The sequence below is a fragment of the Pongo abelii genome, chromosome 3, assembly GCF_028885655.2.
Source record: "Pongo abelii isolate AG06213 chromosome 3, NHGRI_mPonAbe1-v2.0_pri, whole genome shotgun sequence".
NCBI classification, from domain to species: domain Eukaryota; kingdom Metazoa; phylum Chordata; class Mammalia; order Primates; family Hominidae; genus Pongo; species Pongo abelii.
In genome coordinates this window covers 203,042,229-203,059,475 of record NC_071988.2, presented here as the reverse complement: position 1 = coordinate 203,059,475, position 17,247 = coordinate 203,042,229, and the positions used below count along the sequence as shown (strand labels likewise).

At 38.7% G+C, this 17,247-nt stretch overlaps 1 protein-coding gene across 1 annotated transcript in view; it reads right to left on the bottom strand.

The window, feature by feature from the left end:
* Nucleotides 1-17,247, bottom strand: part of TENM3 (teneurin transmembrane protein 3) — a 2,759,728-nt gene that overhangs the window by 2,043,448 nt on the left and 699,033 nt on the right. The gene's annotated exons all lie outside the window — the stretch shown is intronic.

Sequence of the window (17,247 nt, the reverse complement as noted above, 5' to 3'; positions counted from 1 at the left end):
CTTCTTTGGGTGCAATTAATCTTGCTAGGGCTGCTCACAGAACTTGGGGAAACACTACATTTGCTGGTGTATTGCAAAGGTTATTTTGAAGGATATACCTAAACAGCCAGATGAAAAGATACAGAGGGCTAGGACTGGAGTGGTCTGGAGCACAGGAGCTTCTGTCCCTGTGAAGTTAGGCTTCACCACCCTTCTGATACGTGGATGTGTTCTTCTTCACCTTCTTATCAGCCTCCACATATTCAGCTATCAGGAAGCTCTTTAAATCCAGTCCTTTTGTGTTTTACATGGTTCTTTATGACTGATTAAATCATTACCCGCTGGTGATCAACATAATCCTCAACCCCTTTCTGCTACCTGGAGGTTGAGAATGAGGCTGAAAGCCTCAGCCCTCTAATCCGGCCTTTGTCTTTGTCTTTGGGGTGACCAGCTCCATCCTGAAGCTACCTAGGGGTTGCCAGCCACAGTCAACTTATTAGCACACAAAAGCCATCACTTTGAAGATTCCAAAGATCTTAGGTGTTGTATGCCAGAAATGGGAATGAAGACCAAACACATGTTTCACAATATCACACATCACTATAACAAAATACCAAAATACCACAGACTGTGTGGCTTAAACAAAAACGATTTATTTCTTACAGTTCTGGCTGCTGGGAAGTTCAGGATCAAGGTGCTTGCAGATTCAGTAACTGGTGAGAGCCTCCTATCTCATTTGCAGACGGCCACCTTCTTGTTGTATCTCCTTACATGGTGGAGAGAGAGAGCATCTCTGAGTGCCTCTTCTTCTTCTTCCTCTTCCTCTTCTTCTTTTTTTTTTTTGAGACAGAGTCTCACTGTGTCGCCCTGGCTGGAGTGCAGTGGCACAATCTTGGCTCGGCTCACTGCAACCTCCGCCTCCTGGGTTCAAGCTATTCTTGTGCTCAGCCTCCTGAGTACCTGGGATTACAGGCACATGCCACCACACCCAGCTAATTTTTGTATTTAGTAGAGATGGGATTTCGTCACGTTGCTCAGGCTGGTCTCGAACTCCTGACCTCAAGTGATCCGCCTGCCTCAGCCTCCCAAAGAGCCAGGACCACAGACATGAACCACTTCATCTGGCCCCGAGTGTCTTTTCTTATGAAAGCACTAATACAATTTATGAGGACTCCACCACCCTTATAACCTCCCAAAGACCACACCTTCAATACTATCACATTGGGAATTAGAACTCCAACTATGGACTGTGCACCACCAGAGTTTGGGGGAAACATAAGCATTTTTCCCCAGATGCTTCATTTGTACATTTGTATACAATACAAATGTATTGTATTACAGCGTACAGCATATGCTCTGATGATGTAAATTAGATTTCTACGATGTTTCCTAAAAATCCTCTCATTCACCAGCCTTTCTTACATGATACAGTTTCATAACTGAGGTTTTTTACAGACTTCTGATTATTTCTTTCCATTTTTCTCCCATAGAAATTTCACCTGTTAAAAACTATTTACTTAACAAAATCAATTATAGCATTTGTTTAAGCCTCCTTTCCTGTCTATTTCAGTAATGTTTGCAGATAGTAAAAAGAAACCATGTTCTAATTACTGAGGGTAAGAGTCTCAACACTTACTTCCAAATGATATTATTTATGAAAACTGCACATATTGAAGTAAAATCAATCTGGTATATATGTTTGAAAACTCTCTCTTGAGGGTGACTACAGTCAGTAATAATTGTACGTTTTAAAATAACTTACAGAGTGTCATTGGATTGTAACTCAAAGGATAAATGCTTGAGGGGATGGATATACCCCATTCTCCACTATGTGCTTATTTTCTATTGCATGTCTGTATCAAAACAACTCATGTACCCCATTAATATATACACCTACTATACACCCACAAAATATTAAAATATAAAATAAAATTATTGGGGAGAAAACTCTCTCGGATTTATTCTACAAAATTGAAGGCGTATCTTCACATTTCTACTGACAATAGATTTCCAATATTCTAACTTTGCCCACTATAATTTTTCTTCTTCCTAATACCCTTATTTTTTGTTTTTCTGTGTGTGTGTGTGTGTGTGTGTGTGTGTGTTTAATGGGGGAAGGCAGTAGTGGTAATGGTAGTATAGCGATTATTCTAATTTGAGGTCTTCTTTCTTTATTCTTGGTACCAGATTTTTAAAGTATTTGTTAGGTAGAACTTGCTTGTAAAGCTGTTTGGAGCCAGTGCCATTTTTGAAGACATTAGAGCAGCTATTTTCAACACAGATTCAATTAATTTAACAACTATTGTTCTATTCAGGTTTCTGCTGTTTATAAATCTTTTTTGGCAATGTATTTTTTTTTCTAAAATACAGAACATTTCAACGAAGACTCAAGTTTATCGCCATAACATGGTTTTTGGTATTTTTATTTAATTTCTAATTAATTGCTGTACTTCCATTCCTCACATTGTTTATTTGAGCTTTTTATTTTACTTCCCCACCACCTCTTGACCAGATTTGCTAGGAAGTTTCTATCTTATTCTTATTTTCAAGGCATCATATTTTTATAACTATTCCATTAATTTCTGCTCTATGTTTTTTTTGCTTTCTTTTACTTTATTATGTTACCTTTTTGAGTTCAATGCCCTAGCTCTCAACCTGGCTTTGTTTTGCTATAGCAATATGTAATATATTTCCACACATATCATAATAGTCTTTCATTCACAACTATTTAAATATTTCCATTATGTATTTTTCTTTAATACTTTAATACTGAAAAGCATGCTTTTGAATTCCCCACTATATGTTTCTTTTGATAGATTTTTAATGATTTCTAATTCTGTTGGATTGTAATATGAGAACATGGTTTATAGATGATCACTTTCCTATGGCCTAGCATGTGCTCAGTTTTCTTTTAATCCATATATGATTGAAAAGAATATATTTACTTACTTCTGGGAGTGTGAGTGAAAGGTTGGGTAATGTTATTTAGAATAAGCTAGCTCATTGTATTATTTAAAACTTCTGTTGTTATCCTTTCCTTTGTCTCTTTGATACATCAGTTTCTGAAAGAGATATGGTAAAATTTCCTACCATGATTATAGATTTTTAAATTTCCCTTTGCAAGTCTGTCCAATTTTCCTTTAAATAAATGAACATACATATGATATTAAATGTATGCATGTTAATGATTGTCATAATTTTCAAGTCACTATTTTTATTAAGTATAAACTTATTTTCCCTAATGTTTTTTGCCTTAAATAAAATGTGTTAAATATTAAAATAACTGAACCAGATTTCTTTAGTAAATTTTTGGCATTTTCTTACTTACAAACTCTGAGTGATATATGTTTTTAGGAGTAACTTTTGTAAATGGGATTTGACTGAATTTTAATTTTCAAATGAATATTGATATGGTTTGGCTCTGTGTCCCCACCCAAATCTCATCTTGTAGCTCTCATAATTCCCACATGTTCTGCGAGGGACTCAGTGGGAGAGAATTGAATCATGTGGGCAGGTCTTTCCTGTGCTGTTCTTGTGATAGTGAATAAGTCTCATGAGATCTGATGGTTTTAAAAACAGGAGTTTCCCTGCACAAGCTCTCTCTTTGCCACCACCATCCATTTAAGATGTGACTTGCTCCTCCTTGCCTTCCACCATGATTAAGAGTCCTCCCCAGCCATATGGAACTATAAGTCCATTAAACCTCTTTCTTTTCTAAATTGCCTAGTCTCAGATATGTCTTTATCAGCAGCATGAAAATGGGCTAATACAGTAAATTGGTAGCAATAGAGTGGGGCATTGCTGAAAAGATACCTGAAAATATGGAAGCAACTTTGGAACTGGGTAACAGGCAGAGGTTGGAACACTTTGGAGGACTCAGAAGAGGAAAAGAAAATGTGAAAAAGTTTGGAACTTCCTAGAGACTTGTTGAATAGCTTTAACAAAAATGCTGATAGTGATATAAACAATAAGGTTCAGGCTGAAGGGATCCCAGATAGAGATGAAGAACTTGTTTGGAACTGGAGGAAAGGTGACTCCTGTTACATTTTAGCAGAAAGACTAGTGGCATTTTGCCCCTGCCCTAGAGATTTGTGACACTTAAATTTGAGTGAGATGATTATCTGGTGGAAGAAATTTCTAAGCAGCAATGTATTCAAAAGACATTCAGTTTCACAATAGAAGCAGAGCATAAAAGTTTGGAAAATTTGAGCCTGACAACACGATAGAAAAGAAATCCCCTTTGGGAGGCCGAGGCAGGCAGATTGCCTGAGGTCAGGAGTTCGAGACCAGCCTGGGAAACATGGTGAAACCCTGTCTCTACTAAAATGCAAAATATTAGCCACACAGGGTGGTGTGCACCTGTAATCCCAGCTACTCAGGAGGCTGAGGTAGGAAAATTGCTTGAACCCGGGAGGAGGAGGTTGCAGTGAGCCTAGATCGTGCCACTGCATTCCAGCCTGGGTGACAGTGAGACTCCATCTCAAAAAAAAAAAAAAAAATGAATCCCATTTTCTGAGAAGAAATTAAAGATGGCTGCAGAAATTTGCATTAGTAATGAGGAGCCAAATGTTAATCCCCAAAACAATGAAGAAAATGTCTCCAGGGCATGTCAGAGGTCTTCATGGCGGCCCCTCCCATCACAAACCCAGAGGTCTAGGAGGAAAAAGTGGTTTCATGGGTCATGACTAGAGTCCCTGTGCTATGTGTAGTCTAGGGGCTTGGTGTCCTGCATCCCAGCCGCTCCAGCTTTGACTAAAAAGAGCCAAGGTACAGCTCAGGCTGTAGGTTCAGAGGGTGTAAGCCCCAAGCCTTGGCAGCTTCCACATGGTGTTGAGTCTGTAGGTACACAGAAGTCAAGAATTGAGGTTTGGGAACCTCCACCTAGATTTCAGAGGATGTACAGAAACGCCTGGATGTCCAGGCAAAAGTTTGCTCCAGGGTGGGGCTCCCATGGAGAACCTCTGCTAGGGCAGTGGGGAAGGGAAATGTGGGGTTAGAACCCCCACACAGAGTCCCTACTGGGGTACTACCTACTGGAGCTGTGAAAAGAGGGCCACCATCCTCCAGACTCCAGCATGGTAGATTCACTGACAGCTTTTTGCACTGTGTACAAAGCCAGAGACACTCAAAACCAGCCCATGAAAGCAGCTGGAGGGAGGCTGTACCCTGCAAAGCCACAGGGGCGGAGCTGGCCAAGATCATGGGAACCCACCTCTTGGATCAGAATGATCTGGATGCGAGACATGGACTCAAAGGAGATCATTTTGGAGGTTTAAGATTTGACTGCCCTGCTGGATTTTGGACTTCCATGGGGGCTGTAGCCCCTTTACTTTGGCCAGTTTCTCTCATATGGAATAGCTGTACTTATCCAATGCCTGTACCCCAATTGTATCTAGGAAATAACTAACTTGCTTTTGATTTTACAGGTTCACAGGTGGAAGGGACTTGCCTTGTCTCAGATGAGACATTGGACTGTGGACTTTTGAGTTAAAGCTGAAATGAGTTAAGACTTTGGGGGACTGTTGGGAAGGCATGATTGGTTTTGAAATGTGAGGACATGGGATTTGTGAGGGGCCAGAGGTGGGATAATATGATTTGGCTGTGTCCCCACCCAAATCTCATCTTGAATTGTAACTCTCACGATTCCCACGTGTTGTGGGAGGAGACCAGTGGGAGATGTTGAATTATGGAGGCAGGCCTTTCCTGTGCTGTTCTTCTGATAGTGAATAAGTCTCACAAGATCTGATGGTATTATAAGGGGGAGTGTCCCTGCACAAACAGTTGTTTACCTGCTGCCATCCAGATAATACATGACTTGCTCCTTCTTGCCTTCTGCCATGATTGTGAATCCTCCCCATCCATGTGGAACTGTAAGTCCATTAAACTTCTTTCTTTTGTAAATAGCCCAGTCTTGGATATGTCTCTTTGAGCAGCATGAAAACAGACTAATACAAATATGTTTCTTCATTTTTTTTTGACAGGGTCTCACTCTGTAACCCAGGCTGGAATACAGCGGTGTGATCTCGGCTCACTGCAACCTCCACTCAAATGAATATCTTTCAATGAACAAGTTTAGTCTATTTATAGTTATAGTTATTTCTGATGTATTTAGACTTTTTTCTACCATGTTACTTTGTTTTTGCCTTATTGTAAAACATTCACGTTTCTTTCTGCATTCCTGTTTACTAAGTTAAGAAAATTTTTTAATTTCTTCTTCTCCCCTACTTGTTTATAATTCTTTTTTTTATTGGTAATACCATTATTATTTTTTATGATTTATTTTTTATGATTTTTGCAAAAATGTCCAGATTTTCTTTTTATTTATTTATTTATTTATTTATTATTATTATACTTTAGGTTTTAGGGTACATGTGCTCAATGTGCAGGTTAGTTACATATATATACCTGTGCCATGCTGGTGCGCTGCACCCACTAACTCATCATCTAGCATTAGGTATATCTCCCAGTGCTATCCCTCCCCCCTCCCCCCACCCCACAACAGTCCCCAGAGTGTGATGTTCCCCTTCCTGTGTCCATGTGTTCTCATTGTTCAATTCCCACCTATGAGTGAGAATATACGGTGTTTGGTTTTTTGTTCTTGTGATAGTTTACTGAGAATGATGATTTCCAGTTTCATCCATGTCCCTACAAAGGACATGAACTCATCATTTTTTATGGCTGCATAGTATTCCATGGTGTATATGTGCCACATTTTCTTAATCCAGTCTATCATTGTTGGACATTTGGGTTGGTTCCAAGTCTTTGCTATTGTGAATAATGCCGCAATAAACATATGTGTGCATGTGTCTCTATAGCAGCATGATTTATAGTCCGTTGGGTATATACCCAGTAATGGGATGGCTGGGTCAAATGGTATTTCTAGTTCTAGATCCCTGAGGAATCACCACACTGACTTCCCCAATGGTTGAACTAGTTTACAGTCCCACCAACAGTGTAAAAGTGTTCCTATTTCTCCACATCCTCTCCAGCACCTGCTGTTTCCTGACTTTTTAATGATTGCCATTCTAACTGGTGTGAGATGGTATCTCATTGTGGTTTTGATTTGCATTTCTCTGATGGCCAGTGATGGTGAGCATTTTTTCATGTGTTTTTTGGCTGCATAAAATGTCTTCTTTTGAGAAGTGTCTGTTCATGTCCTTTGCCCACTTTTTGATGGGGTTGTTTGTTTTTTTCTTGTAAATTTGTTTGAGTTCATTGTAGATTCTGGATATTAGCTCTTTGTCAGATGAGTAGGTTGCGAAAATTTTCTCCCATTTTGTAGGTTGCCTGTTCACTCTGATGGTAGTTTCTTTTGCTGTGCAGAAGCTCTTTAGTTTAATTAGATCCCATTTGTCAATGTTGGCTTTTGTTGCCATTGCTTTTGGTGTTTTAGACATGAAGTCCTTGCCCATGCCTATGTCCTGAATGGTAATGCCTAGGTTTACTTCCAGGTTTTTTATGGTTTTAGGTCTAACGTTTAAGTCTTTAATCCATCTTGAATTGATTTTTGTATGAGGTGTAAGGAAGGGATCCAGTTTCAGCTTCTACATATGGCTAGCCAGTTTTCCCAGCAACATTTATTAAATAGGGAATCCTTTCCCCATTGCTTGTTTTTCTCAGGTTTGTCAAAGATCAGATACTTGTAGATATGTGGCATTATTTCTGAGGGCTCTGTTCTGTTCCATTGATCTATATCTCTGTTTTGGTACCAGTACCATGCTGTTTTGGTTACTGTAGCCTTGTAGTATAGTTTGAAGTCAGGTAGTGTGATGCCTCCAGCTTTGTTCTTTTGGCTGAGGATTGACTTGGCGATGCGGGCTCTTTTTTGGTTCCATATCAACTTTAAAGTAGTTTTTTCCAATTCTGTGAAGAAAGTCATTGGTAGCTTGATGGGGATGGCATTGAATCTGTAAATTACCTTGGGCAGTACGGCCATTTTCATGATATTGATTCTTCCTACCCATGAGCATGGAATGTTCTTCCATTTGTTTGTATCCTCTTTTATTTCCTTGAGCAGTGGTTTGTAGTTCTCCTTGAAGAGGTCCTTCACATCCCTTGTAAGTTGGATTCCTAGGTATTTTATTCTCTTTGAAGCAACTGTGAATGGGAGTTCACTCATGATTTGGCTCTCTGTTTGTCTTTTGTTGGTGTATAAGAATGCTTGTGATTTTTGTACATTGATTTTGTATCCTGAGACTGCTGAAGTTGCTTATCAGCTTAAGGAGATTTTGGGCTGAGACGATGGGTTTTTCTAGATATCCAATCATGTCATCTGCAAACAGGGACAATTTGACTTCCTCTTTTCCTTATTGAATACCCATTATTTCCTTCTCCTGCCTGATTGCCCTGGCCAGAACTTCCAACACTATGTTGAATAGGAGTGGTGAGAGAGGGCATCCCTGTCTTGTGCCAGTTTTCAAAGGGAATGCTCCCAGTTTTTGCCCATTCAGTATGATATTGGCTGTGGGTTTGTCATAGATAGCTCTTATTATTTTGAGATACATCCAATCAATACCTAATTTATTGAGAGTTTTTAGCATGAAGGGTTGTTGAATTTTGTCAAAGGCCTTTTCTGCATCTATTGAGATAATCATGTGGTTTTTGTCTTTGGTTCTGTTTATATGCTGGATTACATTTATTGATTTGCATATATTGAACCAGCCTTGCATCCCAGGGATGAAGCCCACTTGATCATGGTGGATAAGCTTTTTGATGTGCTGCTGTATTCGGTTTGCCAGTATTTTATTGAGGATTTTTGCATCAATGTTCATCAAGGATATTGGTCTAAAATTCTCTTTTTTGGTTGTGTCTCTGCCTGGCTTTGGTATCAGGATGATGCTGGCCTCATAAAATGAGTTAGGGAGGATTCCCTCTTTTTCTATTGATTGGAATAGTTTCAGGAGGAATGGTACCAGTTCCTCTTTCTACCTCTGGTAGAATTCGGCTGTGAATCCATCTGGTCCTGGACTCTTTTTGGTTGGTAAGCTATTGATTATTGCCACAATTTCAGCTCCTGTTATTGATCTATTCAGAGATTCAACTTCTTCCTGGTTTAGTCTTGGGAGAGTGTATGTGTCAAGGAATTTATCCATTTCTTCTAGATTTTCTAGTTTATTTGCGTAGAGGTGTTTGTAGTATTCTCTGATGGTAGTTTCTATTTCTGTGGGATTGGTGGTGATATCCCCTTTATCATTTTTTATTGCATCTATTTGATTCTTCTCTCTTTTTTTCTTTATTAGTCTTGCTAGCGGTCTATCAATTTTGTTGATCCTTTCAAAAAACCAGCTCCTGGATCCATTAATTTTTTGAAGGGTTTTTTGTGTCTCTATTTCCTTCAGTTCTGCTCTGATTTTAGTTGTTTCTTGCCTTCTGCTAGCTTTTGAATGTGTTTGCTTTTGCTTTTCTAGTTCTTTTAATTGTGATGTTTGGGTGTCAATTTTAGATCTTTCCTGCTTTCTCTTGTGGGCATTTAGTGCTATAAATTTCCCTCTACACACTGCTTTGAATGCATCCCAGAGATTCTGGTATGTTGTGTCTTGGTTCTCGCTGGTTTCAAAGAACATCTTTATTTCTGCCTTCATTTCGTTATATACCCAGTAGTCATTCAGGAGCAGGTTGTTCAGTTTCCATGTAGTTGAGCGGTTTTGAGTGAGATTCTTAATCCTGAGTTCTAGCTTGATTGCACTGTGATCAGAGAGATAGTTTTTTATAATTTCTGTTCTTTCACATTTGCTGAGGAGAGCTTTACTTCCAAGTATGTGGTCAATTTTGGAATAGGTGTGGTATGGTGCTGAAAAAAAATGTATATTCTGTTGATTTGGGGTGGAGAGTTCTGTGGATGTCTATTAGGTCTGCTTGGTGCAGAGCTGAGTTCAATTCCTGGGTATCCTTGTTGACTTTCTGTCTCATTGATCTGTCTAATGTTGACAGTGGGGTGTTAAAGTCTCCCATTATTAATGTGTGGGAGTCTAAGTCTCTTTGTAGGTCACTCAGGACTTGCTTTATGAATCTGGGTGCTCCTGTATTGGGTGCATATATATTTAGGATAGTTAGCTCTTCTTGTTGAATTGATCCCTTTACCGTTATGTAATGGCCTTCTTTGTCTCTTTTGATTTTTGTTGGTTTAAAGTTTGTTTTATCAGAGACTAGGATTGCAACCCCTGCCTTTTTTTGCTTTCCATTTGCTTGGTAGATCTTCCTCCATCCTTTTATTTTGAGCCTATGGGTGTCTCTGCATGTGAGATGGGTTTCCTGAATACAGCACACTGATGGGTCTTGACTCTTTACCCAATTTGCCAGTCTGTGTCTTTTAATTGGAGCATTCAGTCCATTTACATTTAAAGTTAATATTGTTATGTGTGAATTTGATCCTGTCATTATGATGTTAGCTGGTTATTCTGCTCGTTAGTTGATGCAGTCTCTTCCTAGTCTCGATGGTCTTTACATTTTGGCATGATTTTGCAGCGGCTAGTACTAGTTGTTCCTTTCCATGTTTAGCGCTTCCTTCAGGAGCTCTTTTTGGGCAGGCCTGGTGGTGACAAAATCTCTCAGCATTTGCTTGTCTGTAAAGTATTTTATTTCTCCTTCACTTATGAAGCTTTGTTTGGCTGGATATGAAATTCTGGGTTGAAAATTCTTTTCTTTAAGAATGTTGAATATTGGCCCCCACTGTCTTCTGGCTTGTAGAGTTTCCGCCGAGAGATCTGCTATTATTCTCATGGGCTTCCCTTTGAGGGTAACCCGACCTTTCTCTCTGGCTGCCCTTAACATTTTTCCTTCATTTCAACTTTGGTGAATCTGACAACTATGTGATTTGGAGTTGCTCTTCTCGAGGAGTATCTTTGTGGCATTCTCTGTATTTCCTGAATCTGAATGTTGGCCTGCCTTGCTAGATTGGGGAAGTTCTCCTGGATAATATCCTGCAGAGTGTTTTCCAACTTGGTTCCATTCTCCCCGTCACTTTCAGGTACACCAATCAGACGTAGATTTGGTCTTTTCACGTAGTCCCATATTTCTTGGAGGCTTTGCTCGTTTCTTTTTATTCTTTTTTCTCTAAACTTCCCTTCTCGCTTCATTTCATTCATTTCATCTTCCATCGCTGATACCCTTTCTTCCAGTTGATCGCATCAGCTCCTGAGGCTTGTGCATTCTTCACGTAGTTCTTGATCCTTGGTTTTCAGCTCCATCAGCTCCTTTAAGCACTTCTCTGTATTGGTCATTCTAGTTATACATTCTTCTAAATTTTTTTCAAAGTTTTCAACTTCTTTGCCTTTGGTATGAATATCCTCCCGTAGCTCGGAGTAATTTGATCGTCTGAAGCCTTCTTCTCTCAGCTCGTCAAAGTCATTCTCCATCCAGCTTTGTTCCGTTGCTGGTGAGGAACTGCGTTCCTTTGGAGGAGAAGAGGTGCTCTGCTTTTTAGAGTTTCCAGTTTTTCTGCTCTGTTTTTTCCCCATCTTTGTGGTTTTATCTACTTTTGGTCTTTGATGATGGTGATGTACAGATGGGTTTTTGGTGTGGATGTCCTTTCTGTTTGTTAGTTTCCCTTCTAACAGACAGGACCCTCAGCTGCAGGTCTGTTGGAGTGTGAGGTGTCAGTCTGCCCCTGCTGGGGGGTGCCTCCCAGTTAGGCTGCTTGGGGGTCTGGGGACAAGGACCCACTTAAAGAGGCAGTCTGCCCATTCTCAGATCTCCAGCTGCGTGCTGGGAGAACCACTGCTCTCTTCAAAGTTGTCAGACAGGGACATTTAAGTCTGCAGAGGTTACTGCTGTCTTTTTGTTTGTCTGTGCCCTGCCCCCAGAGGTGGAGCCTACAGAGGCAGGCAGGCCTCCTTGAGTTGTGGTGGGCTCCACCCAGTTCGAGCTTCCCAGCTGCTTTGTTTACCTAAGCAAGCCTGGGCAATGGCGGGCACCCCTCCCCCAGCCTCGCTGCCGCCTTGCAGTTTGATCTCAGACTGCTGTGCTAGCCATCAGTGAGACTCCGTGGGCGTAGGACCCTCTGAGCCAGGTGCGGGATATAATCTCCTGGTGCACCGTTTTTTAAGCCCGTCGGAAAAGCACAGTATTCGGGTGGGAGTGACCCGATTTTCCAGGTGCCATCTGTCACCCCTTTCTTTGACTAGGAAAGGGAACTCCCTGACCCCTTGCACTTCCCGAGTGGGGCAATGCCTCGCCCTTCTTGGGCTCAGTCACGGTGCACGCACCCACTGACCTGCGCCCACTGTCTGGCACTCCCTAGTGAGATGAACCCGGTACCTCAGATGGAAATGCAGAAATCACCCTGCGACGCTCACGCTGGGAGCTGTAGACTGGAGCTGTTCCTATTCGGCCATCTTGGCTCCTCCCTGTTTATAATTCTTAGGTGGTATTTCTTTTTGTTAAACGTTTTCTGTATACAACTATTAACTTAATGTTTAAATTTAATTAGTACTTCTAATATCCTCTGATTTTTTTTCAAAGCCTTTGAAACTTTTAACTTTTATCTTTTAGCTTTTCAATTTTGATATATTGCTATTATTTTATTTCCATCTGTTTTTTACTTATCCAAGTTTTTTAAATTTGTTTTTGTTAACAAACTATGCTTATTTAGGCTAAAAACATATTTATACAAGTTTTTAGCTGTTATTCCATCTTCAAGTCATTTCTGCCTTCTAGCGTCAATTTCCTTCTTAGTGAAGTATATCCTTTACTATTTCTTTCAGCCTGTATCAAAACTAATATAGGGCTATCTATTGCTGTGACAAACTATCCCAAAACTTAGTGGCTAAAACAACTACCATTCCATTCTGTCTCATATATTATGGCTAAGAATTTCTGGCAGAGGTTGTCTAGCTGATTCTGCTGTTCTGTACGGTATTGGCTGAATGAATCACTTGGTACTATCCAGCTTGAAGCTGACCTTTCTTGAAAGTTCCAAGATAGCTTTACTCACAAGGCTGGCACTTTGCCAGGTACAACATGCAGTCTAAGCTAAGCTGGTCCCTTCTCTTTCCAAGGTTTGTTCATTTGCCCTTTCCAGCTTGATGGTCAGGCTTCTTATATTGTGACTCAGGGCCTTAAAAAATGAGTCAAAACAAAGTCAAAAACACAAGCAAGGGCAAAAGGACTCCCTAATCAATAAATGGTGCTGGGATAACTGGCCAGCCATATGCAGAAAATGGAAACTTGACCCACTCCTTATGCCACGTACAAAAATCAACTCAAGATAGATTAAAGCCTCAAATGTAAAACCTAAAGCTATAAAAACCCTGGAAGATAACTTAGGAAATACCATTATGGACAAAGGCCCTGGCAAAGAACTCATGAGAAAGGTGCCAAAAGCAGTTGCAACAAAAACAAAATTGACAAATGGGACCTAATTAAACTGAAGAGCTTCTGCACAGCAAAAGAAACTATCAACAAAGTAAACAGCAGCCTATGGAATCAAGCAAAATATTTGCAAACTATGCATCTGACAAAGGTCTAATATCCAGAATCCATAATAAACAGATTTACAAGAAAAAAACATTAAAAAGTGGGCAAAGGAAATGAAAAGACACTTTTCAAAAGAATACATACATGCAACCAACAAATATGCAAAAAATGCTCATCACCACTAATCATTAGAGAAATACAAATCAAAAACACAATGGGATACCATCTCACACCAGTCAGAATGGCTATTACTAAAAAGAAAAAAATAACAGATGCTGGCGAGGTTGTGGTGAAAAGGGAATGCTTATACACTGTTGGTGGGAATTTAAATTAGTTCGGCCATTGTGGAAACCAGGTTGGTGATTTCCCAAAGAAATTAGAACAGAATTACCATTCAACCCAGCAATCTCATTATTGGGTACATACCCAAAGTAATATATATCTTTCTACTATAAAGACACTTGCATGTGTGTGTTAATTATGGCACTATTTATGATAGAAAAAACATGGAATCAACCTAAATGCCCAACAACAGTAGACTAGATAATGAAAATGTTACATATATATATATATATATACACACATATATATGTGTATACATATATATGTATATGTATACATATATATGTATACATATATATACACCGTTGAATACTATGCAGCCATAGAAAAGAATGAGATATGCCCTTTGCAGAAACATGGATGGAGCCAGAGGCCATTATCCTTAGCAAACTAATGCAGAAACAGAAAACCAAATACTGCATGATCTCACTTATAAGTAGAAGCTAAACATTGAGTACACATGGGTACAAAGAAGAGAAAAACTGACATCAGGGCCTATTTGAGGGTAGAGGGTGGGAGGAGGCTGAAGATCGAAAAATGACCTATCAAGTGCTTATTATCTGGGTAATGAAATTATCAGTACCCCAAATCCCTGTGACACACAACTTACCCATATAACAAAACTGCTCATGTACCTGTGAACCTAAAAGTAAAAAAAAAAAAAAAAAAAGGCAAAAGCTGAAAATCTTTCTAAATTATACGTTCAGAACTAGCACTGAGCCCCTTCTACCATATTCTATTAGGCAAGCAGTCACAGGGCAGTCCAGATTCAAAGGGGTGGAAGAATGGACTCCATCTCTTGATGGGGAAATGGCCTAGGTAAACAGAAAGAGAAGAAATGATGGGACCATTATACAGACAGTCTCCACAACCAGAAAACTCTCTTAGTTTTATTAGAAATTATTTTATTTTGTCCTCACTCTTGAAATAATTACTTATTTATATATAGTACTTTAGGTTGATCCTTATTTTTCATCAATAGTTTCAAGATACCCTTTCATTCCATTGCCTTCAGTGCTTTATTTTGGATAATGAAAAGTATGTTGTCAGACTACATTCTATTCCTTTTAGGAAGTTACTCACGTTTTGTCTTACAGATTAATAACTTTCTCTTTTTCACTGAGGATCTTCTATTTTTATGATATGTTTAGGTATAGATTGTTTTTCCTTACCTTGCTTAGGAGTCAAGGAGCTATTTTTATCTGAGAATTCTAATTCTATAAAATAATTTGGCATATCTATGGGAAAATACTACTCCCTTATTCTCTGAATTTTGTTCTTTGGAACTTCTCATGAATGTATGCTGGACCTTCTCATTCTATCTTCTATTTTAGCTGCTTCCTCTTTGTATTCTCCATCCATTTATTTCAATGAATTATTTAACTTGATTTCTATAGATTTTTCTTTCAATGCACGGATTCTCTCTTCAGCTATGTCGACTTTGCTGTTTAATTCACCTAATATGATTTTTATTTCAATGCTTTTATTTTCTTTTCTAGAATTTGTTTAGCTTCTTTCTATAATTTGATTGTACTTTTTTCATACATTATTCTTGTTTTACAGTTTAGTTTATGTTTTTAAACATCTTAAAGATTTTTATAATCTTTTCAAAGTATTATCCCATTATATGAAGTTTTTTCAGCATTGTCTGGTTTAGCAAATCATTGACTTTTGTTTACAGTACATTCAAAAAGAATTATTAAATCTTTCTACCACCAGGTCTCTGATGGTTTTATTGTTTTCATACAAGTTTTCCTCATAATCTTGGCTTGAGGTCCTAAAACAAGTGGCAGTGTGAATTTAGCCCACACTCATGTTGGGACCTGATTGTAAAGTTGTGGGCTGCCTTCCCAAGTTGAACATCGGAACTTTTGTCATCCCTGTTTTATAAATGAATCAGTTCTTTGAGGCTTTTGGCTCTTTGGAAGGGTTCTCATTTCCAGAGAATCACATTCAGCAGTTCTGAGACCTTGTGTTCCTTCAGGCATATTAAAATTAAACTCCCTAACCATCAAGGATTATATACAAAGAGTGAAACTCCACAAATCATTGGGATTTAGTATATATGCCTCTCTTTGTTGAATCTCTACTTTTTAAAAAAACTACACCATGATATTAACTTTTATTCCTATTGAATGTGTGTGTGTGTGTGTATGCATGTACATATGTTTATAATTTATTGTATGTTTGGAATGGGAAGGGGTTAGTTCATTTGAGTTGAGACTTATATTTACTCAATCTTCACTAACTTTTGTTTCCATTCTTAACCATCTGGTAGGAGGGGAGATAGAAAATACCTTTTCTTCCCCTTTAATATATAATTCAGCTCAAAAATTTATAAATCTCATATATAAAATATTTAATCATAATCTAAATTAAAAAATGAATCTGTTAAAATTTCTGAAAGGAAATTATAAGAGATATAAAGGTGGATATCAAATGTTTGAAATTTGTTGATTAGAAAATTCTGGGAAGAATGACCCCTCATATTTTGCACAATTCAATAACCTGTTACATGGAGAGTCTTCTGATTTAAGGGAGGTATCTTAAGTTAGAATCAAGGACGGGAGTATTTTTTTTTTAACACACAGTTGACCCTTGAACAACACAGGCTTGTACTGCCCAGGCCACTTATCCACTCATTTTGTTTAACAAATAGTTGCCCTCCCTATCCTCAAGTTCTGCATCTGTAATCAAAAAAGACTGAAAATCTATTAGTGGGATGATAAGCTCGCAGATACGAAGGGCTGACTTTTCCAATACTGGGTTCTGCAGGGCCGACTGTGGGACTGGACTATGTGTGGATTTTGGTGTCTGCAAGAGGCCTGGGACAAATCCCTTCCAGACACCAAGGGGTGACTATATTTGGAAAAGAAATCTCAGCTAAGGGTATAGATTTCTCATTTTCCTGAATCCACTTGCATCCCTTTAATTTGCCCACACTCTCCCCCACCCACTTCAAGCAGTATCAGTCAAAGCTCATGGCCAGTAGTCAGTATCTATGCACCTCCACTTCACACATTAGAGAGTAAAATCCACAACCACTTTGAAATTTAAAAAGGCACAACCTAGTAACATAAACTTGTTTCCAGTTCCATTTATTCACCTGTAATGGGAATGCCAGTCAGATTTTAACCTTTTGTTTTGTAGAGGAAGATATCATTTTTAGATTTAGCCACTATAACCTATTTTTTTTTCAAATGAGAAAGTGTCAGAGTAGGGGAAACAAGGAGAGTCAAGGAAAAAAAATATTCGTGAAGATATATTTCCTATACTGACTCTTTCTATAATACAAGATGAACAAATGCATACATTTTTAAAACTGTGTGGAGGGACAGCAGAAATTTCCTTTATTTATATCTGTGGTTCCTGATGTTGTCCTGATCAGAATATCTATCAAAAATATCAGGCCAATATCAAAATCAGAGAAAATAGCTGCCTTTAATGGAGACTTTGGTGTTTAATCCTTTGAAGCACATGGGAAGCAAAGATATGCTATATGCAAAGTAAAAT